Source organism: Dipodomys spectabilis, unplaced genomic scaffold (genome assembly GCF_019054845.1).
Source record: "Dipodomys spectabilis isolate Male_0828 unplaced genomic scaffold, ASM1905484v1 ptg000274l, whole genome shotgun sequence".
Lineage (NCBI taxonomy): Eukaryota > Metazoa > Chordata > Mammalia > Rodentia > Heteromyidae > Dipodomys > Dipodomys spectabilis.
The window spans coordinates 2,660,033-2,675,081 of record NW_024870951.1 but is presented as its reverse complement, the minus strand read 5'-3'; positions in this window follow the sequence as shown (position 1 = coordinate 2,675,081).

The following is a 15,049-nucleotide window of genomic DNA, read 5'->3' as shown; positions in this document are numbered from 1 at the left end:
GGTATGCATCTTGCATTCAGTGTAGTTATTCTTTTTATTTTGTGTCTTATTCATGGATGTATTGTGTATTTTATTGAGTATGGTGATAGATATAACTATGCTGACATGGATAACAACCCATTCAAATGGTTATAGATTGTCTATATAGAATTCTCCATCCTCGCTGAGACCCAGGACTTTCATTGGACAGGAAAACAGGTGGACTGATTAGCTTCTCAAATCAAGGTGAATCTTTTGGCAGTGTTGGGATTTGAACTCAAGGCCTAGCAGGCCCAATTGGTGAATGGGTCATGGTGAACACACCAGCCTATGAGGCACTAAGGAGGTAGGCCATTCCCAGGACCTTAGATGAAGCCCTGGTGGGGGCCAATATAGTCATAAATTCATCATTTAAACGGAGGATCTATATTTCCATATATGGATGTGCAGCATCGTGCATTCGGTGTAGTCATTCTTTAATTATGTGTCTCATTCATTGATGTATTGTGTATTTTCTTGAGTATAGGATGACAGATATACCTGTAGTGACCTGGATGACAACCTATTCCCATGAGTATATAGTTGCCTATGCATTCTCCATCCTAGCTGAGACCCAGGACTTGCATAGCACAGGAAAACTGCTGCAATGACTGGCTTCTCACATGCGGGTGAATTTTGGCAGTGCTAGGATTTGAAATTTGGGCCTAGGAGGCCCAACTGCCCAAAGGGTCTACGTGATCACACCAGACTGTGAGCCACTAAGGAGCTGGTCGTTTCCCAGGAACACAGGTCAAGCACCATGGGGGCCACAATTGTCCGGAATGCATCATTTAAACATGGGATGTATATTCAAATCCGTGTGTGGACTGCATTGTGCATTTAGTATAGTTATTCTATTTTGTATGCTATTCATGGATGTATTGTGTATTTTCTTCAGTATATGATGACAGGTATAACTGGGCTCACATGATAACCTATTCCCATGGCCACAGGGTGGCCCATGCATTCTTCATACTAGCTGAGAACCAGGACTTGCACTGGAAAGGAACACAGGTGCAACAATTGGCTTCTGACATCAGGATGAATCTTTTGGCACTGCTTGGATCTGAACTCGGGGACCAGCAGACCCAATTGATGAATGGGTGCATGTGAGCACACTAGCCTGTGAGCCACTAAGGAGTAAGGCCGTTCCCAGAACCTGAGATGGACCCCCAGGTGAGGGTATGGGGGGAGGGCACACAGCAGTCATCCATTCATAAGTTGAAGGTAGTATGCAAATAAGTACACATTTGTATAGAATAGGAGAGACGATAACCTGTGATGGAATCCAATCTACCAGGTGTCTACTGATTCTTGGATCTTTCCAGATGCCTTCATTTCATGACTGTGATGATTATTGTCACGCTTAATCAACACTGCTTTACAAATAAGCGATACCCCATGAGTCTTGCCTATCATTTCCTAGTCACATCATGCATGAACTACTTATTCAATGAGATCGATCGCATTCCATGACTTTTCCTGGTCCAGAAACCAGTATCTCAGGATTTCCTGCCATTGCTTTCTCATGGGAGTGGGCTGAATTCCAGCCTCAGGCATGGAAAACATACTCCTTATATACATTTTAAATATAGGATTTATACTTCCATACAGATGTTCAGTCCAAATCACGTTTAGTGTGGTTATTCATTTTATTTCTTTTTTATTCATTTATTTACGATTTTTTTCATTGACTTTCATGACACCTAAACCATTTATTACATTGTTTACATCATATAACATAGCTTCTAGATTTGTAGATGTGTTCTCGATCATACTTGACACCCTGGACACTCCCAGAAAAGGAAAACATGTCACACTCAGCTTCTTACTCAAAGATTAAATTTTTGGCAGTGCTGGGATCTGAACTCATGGCCTATCAGGCCCAATTTATGATTGGATGAATGTGAGCACAGAAGCCTCTAGCCAATGAAGCTGTCAGGTGGTTCCCCAGGCACTGAGATCAAGCCCCAAGTTTGGCCAAAACAGCAATACATGGATAGGCAGAGGGTGGTATACAAATAAATATATATTGTTAAAGAGTTCCAGAGCAGTCTATCTATGACTGAATGACATTTACTACATTCCTATCAACTCTTAGGTATTTATTATATCTCCATGAAACAATATTATTCTTTTCATGCTTAATAAACTATTAATTAAGGTCAATCAGCATCCTAGGATTATTGCATCCAATTTTAGACTAGACAAATGCATGGACTACTCTTTCCATCTGTATTCTCATGCATAGCAATGAGTCTCTTGTGATCTCCTGCCATTGGTAAGTGTAAGGATTAGGATTTGAACCCAGGGCCTATGTTGACATGTTGGCTTATGGCTTCCCTGCTAGCCTGCTAGCCATCAGCAGTGGCAGACCAGGACCATTTTGAAACCATGTCATTCAGAAACAGGATGGTTACCATGCAAAGAAAATCTTGTAAAACCCTGAGCCCTCTACAGCTCCCCAAATTTTGTGCTGTTCTGCTTTTTTTTTCTTCCTGCAGGCCCTCTGGACCTAGGGTCCCAGGATCAACTTTGGGTCCCGAGACTGCATCCCATCCTAGGGAGACTGAACCTGAGTCAGAGTTGCCATGACCTGAGTTCCAGATCCGTGGTTGTCAAAATAAATTAACTAATTAATTCATTAACTAACTAACTAACAACGAAATAGAAATAATAAAACTCCTTGGTTTGGAATTTCTGCCAGTTTTTTTCCTAGCCTGGGATTTGAACTCAGATTCTTGATGAATCCGTAGCAATGTGATGGAAGGCGCAGAGTTGCCATTACTTGAGTTCAAACCCCATGCCAAGCCAAAAATAAATAATTAATTCACTGACCTCAGCAGGGAAGTTAATTGTGAAGATGGGAGGGAAGAGATGGTAGGGGAAAAACAAACGAGGAGGCAACAATGATCAATAGGAAATGTATTCATTACTTTGCTCATGTAACTGTGAACCCTCTGTACATTTTTTTTTTAAAAAAAAAAGTACAAAACATTATATAGTGCTCAAGAAGCACTTTGGGGGGAAGAGATGGATGTCTGAATAGCTGTACAAAATTCTACACTGATTTTCTTCAGTGTTCGGTATGGAACTGAATAAACATAATTGTTTCTGTTACAAATATTAAGTCACTGTCTTGGAACTGGGGCCAGTATTTCTGCCATTGGTGGGATTTGAGCTCACTGTCCAAGTAACTCTTTTGCACCTTTGGTGAAGGCTAAGCTCTTTGTCCTTAAGGAAAAGATTTTCAAGTTAGAGTTCCCAGGGCCTAAATTAAGGCCCTGCAATAGAAAAAAATATTTGTATACATGTGGAATATAAGATATATATACGTACATATGTATGTTTATTTCATATTATGATTATTATTATTATTGATTTTGTATTTATTATTTATTTTATTCATTTTATTATTTATTTATTTATTTTTATTTATTTATTATACATATAATATTTATGTTGTGTACATATATTATAAAATTATACATAATAACTCAGTACATTGACTCATTTTCATTAACACTTTATTAAGTGTTGAAACATGATACATAATTAAATGGAGGCATTTGTCAAGTCATCACATGATTAGAGTCTGTCCCTAGTATGAGCTTTGTCTTATTTATCTTTGGACAACTTTCTATAGGGATTTGTTTGATGATTTATACTCAGAAACTTTTTCTTGTAGATAGACAAGTTGAGGGATAAAATCGTAAGGTTGGGGCTGGGAATGTGGCTTAATGGTAGAGAGCTTGCTTAGCATGCTTGAATGCCAGGGTTTGAATCCTCAGTGCCACATACTCAGAAAAGGCCAGAAGCTGTGGTGTGGTTCAAGTGCTAGAGTGGTAGCATTGAGAAAAAGAAGCTCAAAGGCAGTACCCAGGCCCTAATTTCAAGCCCTAGGTCTGGCAAAAAACCATACGCCAGATTCCAGTGGCTCTGGAAACCTACTTTCTCAGGAGGCTGAGATCTTAAGATCGCACTTTGAAGAAAGCCTAAGGAAGGAAAGCATGTTAGACTCTTTCCTCCAATGAACCATCAAAAAATCCCATGTGGCACTGTGGGTCAAGTGGTAGAGTGTTTGCCTTGAGCTGAATGGCTCAGGGACAGGGCCCAGGCTTCAGTTTGAGACACACATCTGGAAAAAGAGTGAGGGATAATCAAAGTACTTTTCCTATTTGCTAATTATGAGAATATTGTTTGGAAAATGAATGCTGATGTACACCAGAATTGGAGTCAGACCTCAAGGTTCAAGTGTAGCACATTCATAAGCCCAGTCTCTCAGATTCTAGCATTATAATCTTGTGTCCTACAAGGTTCTGAAAGGCACATTGTTGAAAGGCTTAATATGCTCCCCAAGCTTTTTGTGATAAGCAATTGACTTTATTTTCAGTGTCATTACAGTTCTAACCCTAGCAGAGGACCAATAGCTCATGCCCATCACCCTAGCTCAGGAGGCTGAGGTCTCTATCACAGGGTGAAACCAGCCAAGGCAGGGAAGTCAAGTGCATTCTGACTTCCTGTTCTGAATGGTCAGATGCTCAAGAAATTCCTGTGCTTCCCTTGGTGATGAGAAGTTACTTGCACTCTAAATGTTCTTTGGGTTCTTGAGTTACAGAAGAAGGAAAGAGATATTATTGACTCATTCGGGGTTCAAATGAAGTTCTCAGGATCCAAGCCCTAGCTATGATAGAAGGAAGAACTCCAGTGTAGCACTGTATTTGAAGGACAGAAAACAGTTTCAAAAGCCAGGCTAGGTGCAGAGAATTAGGCCTGCAGGATTAGGAGGCAGAATGTACACAGTCAACATGGAAGTGAGCTACAAAACCACTTCATTCATTCCAGGCACAGCCAGCAATGGGGGAAACCTGAAACATTTGTTAGAGTTAGAGCTGGGTCTGGCTTAGTCTCTTCATACTATGACTAACTAAATGTCCTCCCTCAGGTGAAGGGAGCCTCAGGATATCTTTAGGTTAAGTATAGAGAGCCAGTTTAGTGGGGGAGAGGGGAGGAACAGATTAGAAAAACCCTGCTCTCCGGTCTTAAGGTGTGGGTTTTTGACTCTCTGTTTGTCAGGTTTGAGGGCCCTTCTATCTCTGCCAGTCCATTCACCTTACTACATTCTCCACATCATTAATGCAAATCCCCAGTCCTAGGAGGGGCAGGGCCATTTCTCTTCTGTCTCCAAGCACCTGAGTTAGAACCTGGTTCTGCCCTCTTGACTCTGGGTTATTTGGCTGCCTGAGAAGTGGGACAGAGACAGTCATCCTGCTCTGTGTTTGTGTGAAGGCGATGCTGGTTTCCTGTCACACTGCAGAAAGCCTCATGACTGGGAAGTGTTCCCTTCTTTCCTTCTGACGTCAAAAACAGATTCATCTATCAACTTTCTTTCTTCTTTCCTTCCTTCTTTCCTTCCTTCTTTCCTTCCTTCCTTCCTTCCGTCCTTCCTTCCTTCCTTCCTTTCTCTCTCTCTTTCTTTCTTCCTTCCTTTCTTTCTTTCTTCCTTTCTTTCTTCCTTCCTTCCTTCCTTTCTTCCTTCCTTCCTTCCTTCCTTCCTTCCTTCCTTCCTTCCTTCCTTCCTTCGTTCTTTCTTTCTTTCTTTCTTTCTTTCTTTCTTTCTTTCTTTCTTTCTTTCTTTCTTTCCTTCTTTCTTTCCTTCTTTCTTTCTTCCTTTCTTTCTTTCTTTCCTTCCTTCTTTCTTTCTTTCCTTCTTTCTTTCTTTCTTTCTTTCTTTTCTTTCTTTCTTTCTTTCTTTTCTTTCTTTCTTTCTTTCTTTTCTTTCTTTCTTTCTTTCTTTCTTTCTTTCTTTCCTTCTTTCTTTCTTTCTTTCTCTCTCTCTCTCTCTCTCTCTCTCTCTCTCTCTCTCTCTCTCTCTCTCTCTCTGTCTCTGTCTCTCTCTCTCTCTCTTTCTCTTTTTTCTTTCTATCTACCTACCTACCTTCCTACCTAGGTAGCTATCTCTTTGCCAGTTGTTGGGTTGAATTCAAGGCCTGGACACTGTCCCTAGCACTCTGCAACTTGAGCCACAGCACATATTCTGGCTTGGTCTGTGTGCGGGTGCCTGAAGAATCGAACACAGGGCTTCTTGCATGCTAGGCAAGCACTCCCTCATTAATCCATATTCCTAGCTCCTTCATTTTTTCTTAATGGTAGTTTTTACCTAAGTATGCTACTATTTTATGTTCTTAAGTTTAATTTTCTGAATACCGGTTACTTCTAAGAAACCTGATCTTCTCTTTCCCTGCCTGATTTGTGATTGTTCCTGCATTGACCTCATAATAAAATGTAAATAAAGGCTGCTGAGAGCTTCAGTGCGCATCATATAAAGACACAGGCCTAGAACCCTGGAAGAGAAAAGCAATGGGCCTGAAATGAAGAGAATGATGCAGTATGCACAACTAGCATATCTGAAAAATAAACCAGTAAATAAAAGCAGAGTTTGCACTATGGGAGGTAATATACATACACACATAAGCAGGTAGGGCACGGATACATATACTTGGCCTTCTAATTTTGAATTTTTTTGTGGCCATCCCAGGGCTTAAACTCAGGGATCAATGTGTTCCTGAGCTGATTTGCTGAAGGCTGAGGCTGACCACCACCACAGCTCCACTTCCCGCCAGCTGGTAATTAATTGGACATAAGCAATTCCCAGGTTTTCCTGCCTGTCTGGATTGTATCTACTGCTCAGTTTTCCCTCTCAAAGCGGGAGCTCTACCCTCTGGGCCACTGCTCCACTTCTGGTTCTCTGGTGGTTTATTGGGCAAAATAGTCTCAGAGACTCTCCTGTTCAGCTGGATTGAATGGCTTTCTCCTGAGGAGGCTTCTAGTGGTTTCCTCAGTGATTCACCGAGGAGCCTCTCCACACATAACCTTAGTCTAAATCTTGAGAAGTACTAGAGAAAAATGGAAACATTGTTATACCCCAGTTGCAGGACCCCCACCAAAAAGACCACCGTGAGTCAGACTTTACAGCTGTTTTAAGGCTTTATTTAAACGGGCTGTGTCTCAGGCCTTGTCCTACACTCTGACATAGCAGCACCTAGGAGGAGAGCCCCAAGGTAAAGATTTGCAGGGTATATAAAGTCACACAACCAACCAGGTGTTTGGATTACCACCACGTGTTGCTCTGCTAGAAACAAGCAACAAGTGGTCACTGCCTCAAAACTTTAACTCTTCATTACCCCCCACCCCCTTGACTTATGGTCCTGAGACACAACCTTGTGGCTCCAGCCTCAAACAAAACTCCAACAGCTCTTGATCTTGCACGGGTATAGCCATACTATTAAACAACAATACCAATAACAATCAGTTCATTTTTCTTTTCTTGAGGTGTATGCAGAGTGGTTGGGTAGGATACTTGGAGACTTCCCATGTTTCCCCACGGTTGTCCAGGGAAAAGGGGTTAGCCAGTCTGGCATGGGAGCAGTGGATCCAAGCAGCAATACCATCTACTTTAAGGGCAGTAGCACGCCCTTAAGCAGGGCTACACACCAGTAGCAACATGTAAGGATGGAACAATGTAAGGTCTCTTCCACCATGACTGCAGAGATCTCAGGTTGTGCCTTCAAACAAACACCCAGTGCCCTGGTTTAAACAAATGGGGAGTAGGAGTAGAAGCAAAATCATATAATGCTCTAAGCTGGGGCCACATCCTCTTATGCACCAGCTGTAAATAGAAAAGCTTACACAGAAATTCAATATCATCCAAATCAGCAAGCAATTCAGTCTGAAGGCTAGGGATAATGGGTGGAGGGTGTCCATACATTATTTCAAAAGGAGTAAAGCCAAGTTGATAGGGTGAATTTCTTACTCTAAACAGGACAAAAGGAAGCAGCGATACCCAGTCTGCGCCAGTCTCCAAGGCCAATTTAGTTAAAGTCTCTAAATTTTAGAGTCCGATTCATTCTTTCTACCTGCCCTCAACTCTGGGGTCTATAAGAACAGTGCAATTTCCAATCCATCCCCAGTGCCGTGGCTATTCCCTGACTTACTTTTGAGACAAAGGCCGGCTCATTGCCCTACCCGATGGTGGATGGGAAGCCATACCTGGGTAGGATTTCTTCCAGGATCTTCTTAGATATGATGTGTGCAGTCTCATGCTTTGTTGGATAGGTTTTAACCCATCCTGAAAAGGTGTCTACAAAAACTAGCAAATATTTATATCCAAATTTTCCAGTTTCAATTTCTGTGAAGTCGACTTCCCAATATACACCTGGCCTAGCTTCATGGAGGCGAGCTCCTTTAGTAACCAGTTGATTAGGGGCATTGGTGAGCTGATAGGCTTTAAAATTTTTAACAATGTCTTCAATGACTTGATTTCCTTGCCTGAATTTTAATTCTGAGTGAAGGAGCAAGTCCTCCATTCTTTGGGTTCCCATGTGAGAGACCCGATGGATTCTCATAAGAATCCTCTTGCCCAATATTTGTGGCAAGATAAGTTTCCCCTCACCAGTTTTCCACCAGTTTTTAATTCTTTCTCTGTTTGGTTGTTTATAGACCATGGAAATTTTCTTTATCCACTCCAAGTCTTCTTGGGAGTACTGAGGCTCAGGAGGCAAAGCTTGTGACCCTGGGTCTACTTCAGCTCTGGGCTGGAGATCCACCTCCTTAGCTGCCTGATCGGCCAAGTTATTTCCTTTGGTTATTGAATCAGTTACCTTTTGATGGCCAGGACAGTGCATAATGGCAATATTTGCTGGTTCCCATAAGGCCTGGATGAGGCTTAAAATTTCTTGTTCGTTTTTAATAGTCTTTCCCTCAGCTGACAACAGCTCCCTCTCTTGGTAAATGGCTCCATGGACATGCACAGTGGCAAAGGCATACCGACTGTCCGTGTAAATGTTTAGTCTCTTCGCTTTTCCCATCTGTAGGTCTTTTATTAGTGCCACTAGTTCTTCTCTTTGTGCAGTCATTCTTTGGAGGAGTGCTTCTGCCCACATTATCTCAGTGTCCATGGTGACTACTGTACCCGCGTACCTTTTTGCATCTCAAATGATACTGCTGCTGTCTGTGAACCAGGTATGCTCGGCATGCAATAGGGGTGAGTCCAACAAGTCTGGCCTCTTTTCTTTGGCCTGGTCGCTCTTTTCACACTCAATTTCATGTTCGCTGTCCTTCCTTTCCTGTCTTTGGTACTATCTCTCTCTTATTGTAAACTTTTTCCACAGCAGCTACTAGATCCCTAATAGACTTTTCACCAAGTATGTCTAGAGACTGCAACTTCTGCTTTATGTCTGGTGCAGCTTGATTCATATAGGCAAACATAATCATCTGAGCCGAATCCTGGGTCTCAAGATCATGTGGATAGATTGACTAAAAGCTTTCCTGAGCTGCTCAAGATATGCTGCGGGACTTTCACTTCCTCCCTGTCTGACATCATAAACTTTGGCCATATTAGTAGGTTGGCAAGCCTCCGCCTTGAGACCTGCCAACAGAGCCTGGCAATAGACACAGAGTCGCTCCCTACTTTCAACTGTATTGTAGTCCCATGGTGGTCGCATCTCAGGAAAATAGGCAGTGATCAGGGCAGGATCTCTGATAGGTGCTCTTGTGGGGCCTGGGATCTGTTTCTGGGCTGCCTCTTGGATACAGTCTCTCTCTTCGGTGGTAAAAAGGACCTACAAAAGCTGACTAAAATCATTCCAAGTGGGCTGATGGGTAAAGAGAACAATTTCAAGCAAACGAATTAAATCCTAGGGTTTCTCAGAAAAGGGGGCATTTTGGGTGTGCCAATTGTATAGGTAACTGGTAGAAAATGGCCAATGTTGGAGTTGCTGTTGACCATCTGCATCCACAGGACCTATAGTGCATAAGGGAAAAACAGCTGCATTAGAAGGGGGGTTGATCCCACGGTATCTTCGACTGACTGGCTCCTCAGAAACTTTAAGGGCAGGTGCCGAGTGTTCTATAGCTCCCTCCTCCTCTTGATCATTCTCAGGTTCTGCAAAAGGTACTTGGAAAGAGAATATGGGTGAGGAAACATTTCTTCTTCCAAGTTATCTCCCTGAAAAACTGGGGGCTACCTTTTCTTTCCTTCTGTCTCAGTTTCTTTTTGTAAGTCTAGGGGACTAGATAGAGTGGTGCCTATGGTTTCCAGTCCCGTCAGACGTACAGTCCAAAAAACTATAAACAGTACAAACAAAACACACTCAGGCCTTACAGTTACAAAAAAACCCAAAACTTACAAAGTAGAGATCTCCCAAATTAGTCCACTGACTACAGTCACGGTGGGGTTCCACACCCACGACACACAGCACAAGGAGCAGAGCCACAGTGGGAGAGTTGGACCTCTGTGAGGAGGCCTTCTTGTTCAGTTCTGGCCCAACACTGAACCGAATCCCACCCCACAATTCACATGGCGGTGTTACAAGGACCGCCCCCCCACCCCAAACAGCGGGGTTCCAAGGACCCCCATCCCACAAGAGGATCTAGGACATCTCCCAGTTCCTCCAGGGTTGTGGTGCAAGGGTGCCTGCTTCAATAACCCTTTACGAATCAGAGTGGCCATCCTCACAAAGCAAAATGAAAGTAAAACAGACAAATGAAAGGACCAGACAAATTAACAAAGACAGTGCTTTTTTACCTTTGGAGTCTGATATTGCAGGGGTCTTTGGGGGGATCCCTGATGAGCCCCCACTAATATGTTATACCGAGGTCTCAGGATCTCCACCAAGAAGACCATGGAGAGTCAGACTTTACAGCTGTTTTAAGGTTTTATTTAAACAGGCTGCAGCTGAGGTCTCATCCTTCAATCCAACACAGCGGAGCCTAGGAGGAGAACCCCAAGCTAAAGATTTTCAGGGTTTATAGAGGCCCACAACCAACCAGGTGTTTGGATTACCACCACGTGTTGCTCTGCTAGAAACAAGCAAGTTTTGAGATCACTGCCTCAAAACTTTAACCCTTCACATGAAGATGCTACTAGGGTGTTCTAGATACTTAATGTTGAAGACACAAAACACTCATAATTATTAGATCATTTAATAGGCAAAAGGAGCAATGCAGACTTTATGAGGATCGCTCCAGGTTTTGGTCCTCATATCCTGAGACAACAAATTCACAGAAGCTCAATGCTAAGTGACAGAACTGGCATGTACTGTGGATATTTGCTCCCAAATCCTGTGACCCTCATTTCTCACTTTTGTCCTCAAACCTGTGACCAGAGGGGAAGATGAGTAGAGAAAATCCTTCTCAGGGCAGCTATAAAGAACATTGGGTAGTTTGCTTATAAATTAAATCCTTGGGAATGACCCTCTAAAGAAGTCAGATTGTCCAGATTAAAAAATGAAGAAGAGAAGAAATAAGGTGCTAGTGGTTGCTGTCTATAATCCCAGGTCCTCAGGAGGCTGAGATGTAGAGAAACTTAGTTTGAATCCAGCCAGTGTAGGAAAGTCCATGACACAGTTATTTCTAAGAGATCATAGAAATTCCCAGTAGTGGACCTGTGACTCAAGCTTAATGCAGTACCCTTGAGCAAATGGAGCTCAGGGACCATGCATAGTCTCATATTTTCACCCCAGGACCTGCCCCCTCAAAAAGAGCCTGTACTTCCATGTCTTTGTCTATGTATTGTATTCTTATAGGTGAAATTCCCGAGTAGCTACAATGAATGCCACCAACCTAAGATATTTGTATTCAGTACAATGAGTACATAACAGAGAGATTTCTTTCATGATAGTGCATGTTCCGGGGCTCCCTTCACTGTTCACAGAGTTACCTAAGGCTTTCTCTGAATCACAAACCTGCTTGAGGAAGTCTCTATCATTGTCTGGACAGGCACACAAAAGCCCTCACTCCTGTACAGATGGGTAACAAACAACTCCACCTGGGCCAGTTAGTGAGAATGAGTGTGGGCGGGCTCTGAAGGTCACAAAAAATAATCCCTCTTTGTAGCCTTAGCTATCTCTCTTCCCAGTGCTCTATTTTAACAGGAGACCTTCATTTGTGCCACCTGCCATGGCAGGCCAAGTTCTGTGCACTTATCCTGCCTTTGTGAGACTATATTCTGGTGTTCAGTTAGAGTGCTCAATATAATTCAGGAGTCTTTCAGGCAGACAACTATGGCACTGAACATAATGAAATGACTCAATGCAGACAATGTTGGGTGCATGATGCCTCTCCTATGTTTCCAGAAGCTTGGGAAAACAAGCACATGTTGGATATCACAAAGCGTCCTGTCATGTAGGACTGGTGAAGCTCATCAGGTTTTGAAACCTTTGACTTCTCCTAGTTGGGGCCGGGGTGGCTAGGTTTTAGGGTTGAACACAGGGCTGGGTGCTGACCATGAGCTCAGTGCACAAGCCCAGTGCTTTACCAATTTGTGTAACAACATCACTTCTGGTCTGTGATGTATGTGTGTGTGTGTGTGTGTGTGTGTGTGTGTGTGTATGTGTGCACACCACGGTGTGTGTGTGTGCGGGTTTGTGTGTGCACGCACACATATACATGAGTCCTGAAGCTTGACCTCAGGACCTGAGCTCTATACCTAGTTTTTCTTGTATAATGATATCCCTCTCCCACTTGAACCACAGAGCCACTTCAGGCTTTGTCCTAGTGATGTGGTCCTAAGAAATCAAGCCCACGATTTCATATATACAAAGCATTCTACATCTAAGGCACATTCCCAGCCCTCTACTTCAGCTTTGTTACTTTATTTCTGTCTTTTTTTACTGTTGTTGTCGATTGAAGGAGTTGAAGTCTTGGACTTGGTGCTGTCTCTGACCTCTTCAGCTCAAGTCTTGTGCTCTACCACTTGAGCCACAGAGCTACTTCCGGTTTTCTGGTGGTTCATTGGAGCTATGTTTCTCAAGGACTTTCCTGCCTAGGCTGGTTTTGAACCATGATCCTCAGATCTCATCCTCCTGAGTAGGTAGGAAAACCTACATGACCTCAAGCACCCAGCTTCCCCTTCAGGTTCTGAGTAGTGAATTGGAGATAATAGTCTCATGGTACCTTTTGTGTTTGCAATAGTTTGGAACCCAGTTCTTTAGAACTCAGCTTCCCAAGAAGGCAGGATGACAGACTTCAACTACTGACCCCTTGGCCATGGTCTCTGCTGCAAGGGGGTCCATGGCTCCACGTGGTGGAGTGCTAGCCATGAGTCCAAGAGGTAAGAGTCAGTGCCTCAGTCCCGAGTTCAAGGTTCATGACCAAGAAAAAAACAAAACAAACCATTGTCTGCTGTAGACAACTCATGAGTCTTCAGTAATACCTAATTTTGTCCCTGACATGGGGACCTATCTGAGCTCCAATATTCTTTTCTGTATAATCATCTCTAAGTTGTGGAGCTCTTACATAGACAAGATGTAAGAATGCACCCGGTTAAGAACATAGCACATGGCACTCTTTGCACCCCTCAGCACACAACATCCTGTGAAAAATTCAGCACCCATCAAATATAGTGAAAGCAGGGGTTATACTGTGGAGGAGGGACATACAAAGCAACAAAGAGATAATCTTATAAATGTGTTAGAAACACATGCATGAAAGAAAAAAAACATTAAAATACACATCTAAGGGTTCATTTTCCTGACATCACATTATCTGACCTTTTCCGCTTGACTCATACATATACTAGATATTACAAATAAGGGAAACCATGGGACCTACGTTTCTTTGGGCCTGGCTTACTTCACTTAATATAATTTTTTCCAAGTTTTTCCATTTCCTAACAAATGGGGCAATGTCATTCTTTCTGATGGAGGCATAGAATTCCATTGTGTATATATACCACATTTTCTTGATCCATTCATCTACTGAGGGGCATCTGGGTTGGTTCCATATCTTAGCTATGGTAAATAATGCTGCAATAAACATAGTTGTGCTGGTAGCTTTAGTGTGGTCTTGTTTGTAAACATTAGGGTAAATGCCCAAAAGTGGGATTGCTGGGTCATAGGGGAGCTCTATGTGAAGTCTTTTGAGGAACCTCCATACTGCTTTCCAAAGTGGTTGAACAAGTTTACATTCCCACCAACAATGAAGTAAGGTTCCTTTCTGTCCACATCCCCTCCAGCATCTGTTGTTGTTAGAGTTCTGCTTTCACTATATTTGATGTCAGTATAACTTGTGGAGGAGATGGGGAAAAACCAGTTGTTTAAGGATACAGGTGGACCTGTTGCAACAATGAGAAGTACAAGTTGTCATGTCCAAAACGAGCTTTACAACGTTGGGGGGGGGGAAGGAGAAGGATTGGGATTGGGGGGGGAGGGGGGAGGCTGGGAAGGGATGTGAAGGATAAACAAAGGAGGAGGCTGCAATGCTTGGTAAGAAATGTACGTATTATCCTGCCCATGTAACTGTAACTCCTCTGTACAGTATGTTCACAAATAAAATTAAATTAAATTAAAAAAAAAATTCAGCACCCAGCTCCCAATGCAGGACTCAGCACACTGCATCCTGTGAAAGACTCAGCACATAGCACCCTGTGCAGGCCTCAGAATGGAACACCCTATGGAGGACTCAGCACATAGCTCCATTCCACAAGCTGTCACTAGAATTAGGGTGCTTTCATCAGTATCACCATTCTTTGAGGAAAATTTTACAAATCATACAAGTTCACATGTAAAGGTTTAGTTGGGTGTTTTTCTGGAGAGGGGTTGTTAGCCATGGGGCTTGAACTCACAGCTCTACCACTTGGAGCTACATTTTGAGGTGTCTCTCAGACTTCCTGCCAGGACTTTGTTTTAAAGCCCCTGATCAGCTAGGATGACGGGCATAAGCCAGGATGACATGGGTAACCCGTGGAGCTGTGTTGCAGTGATTTACATGTGGCTAAGTCAGGTTAGGTGGCAGCTGTCAGCACCAGACTCCTAGCTTGATCTATAATGAGGTATTTGAAGTTCTGTTCTTCTATAATTGCAGTTAGAATATCCTACCTTTTATTGGCATCAGACCTGGGGCGTGAGTAAATGCTTAGACAATGTCCCTTAACGTTTGTGCTCAAGGCTAGAATTCAATTGATTGAAGAACAGCAGAACTGAGTTTTCTGTTTTGTGGCACTGAGGAATCAAACCCAGGACTTCGTGCTTAC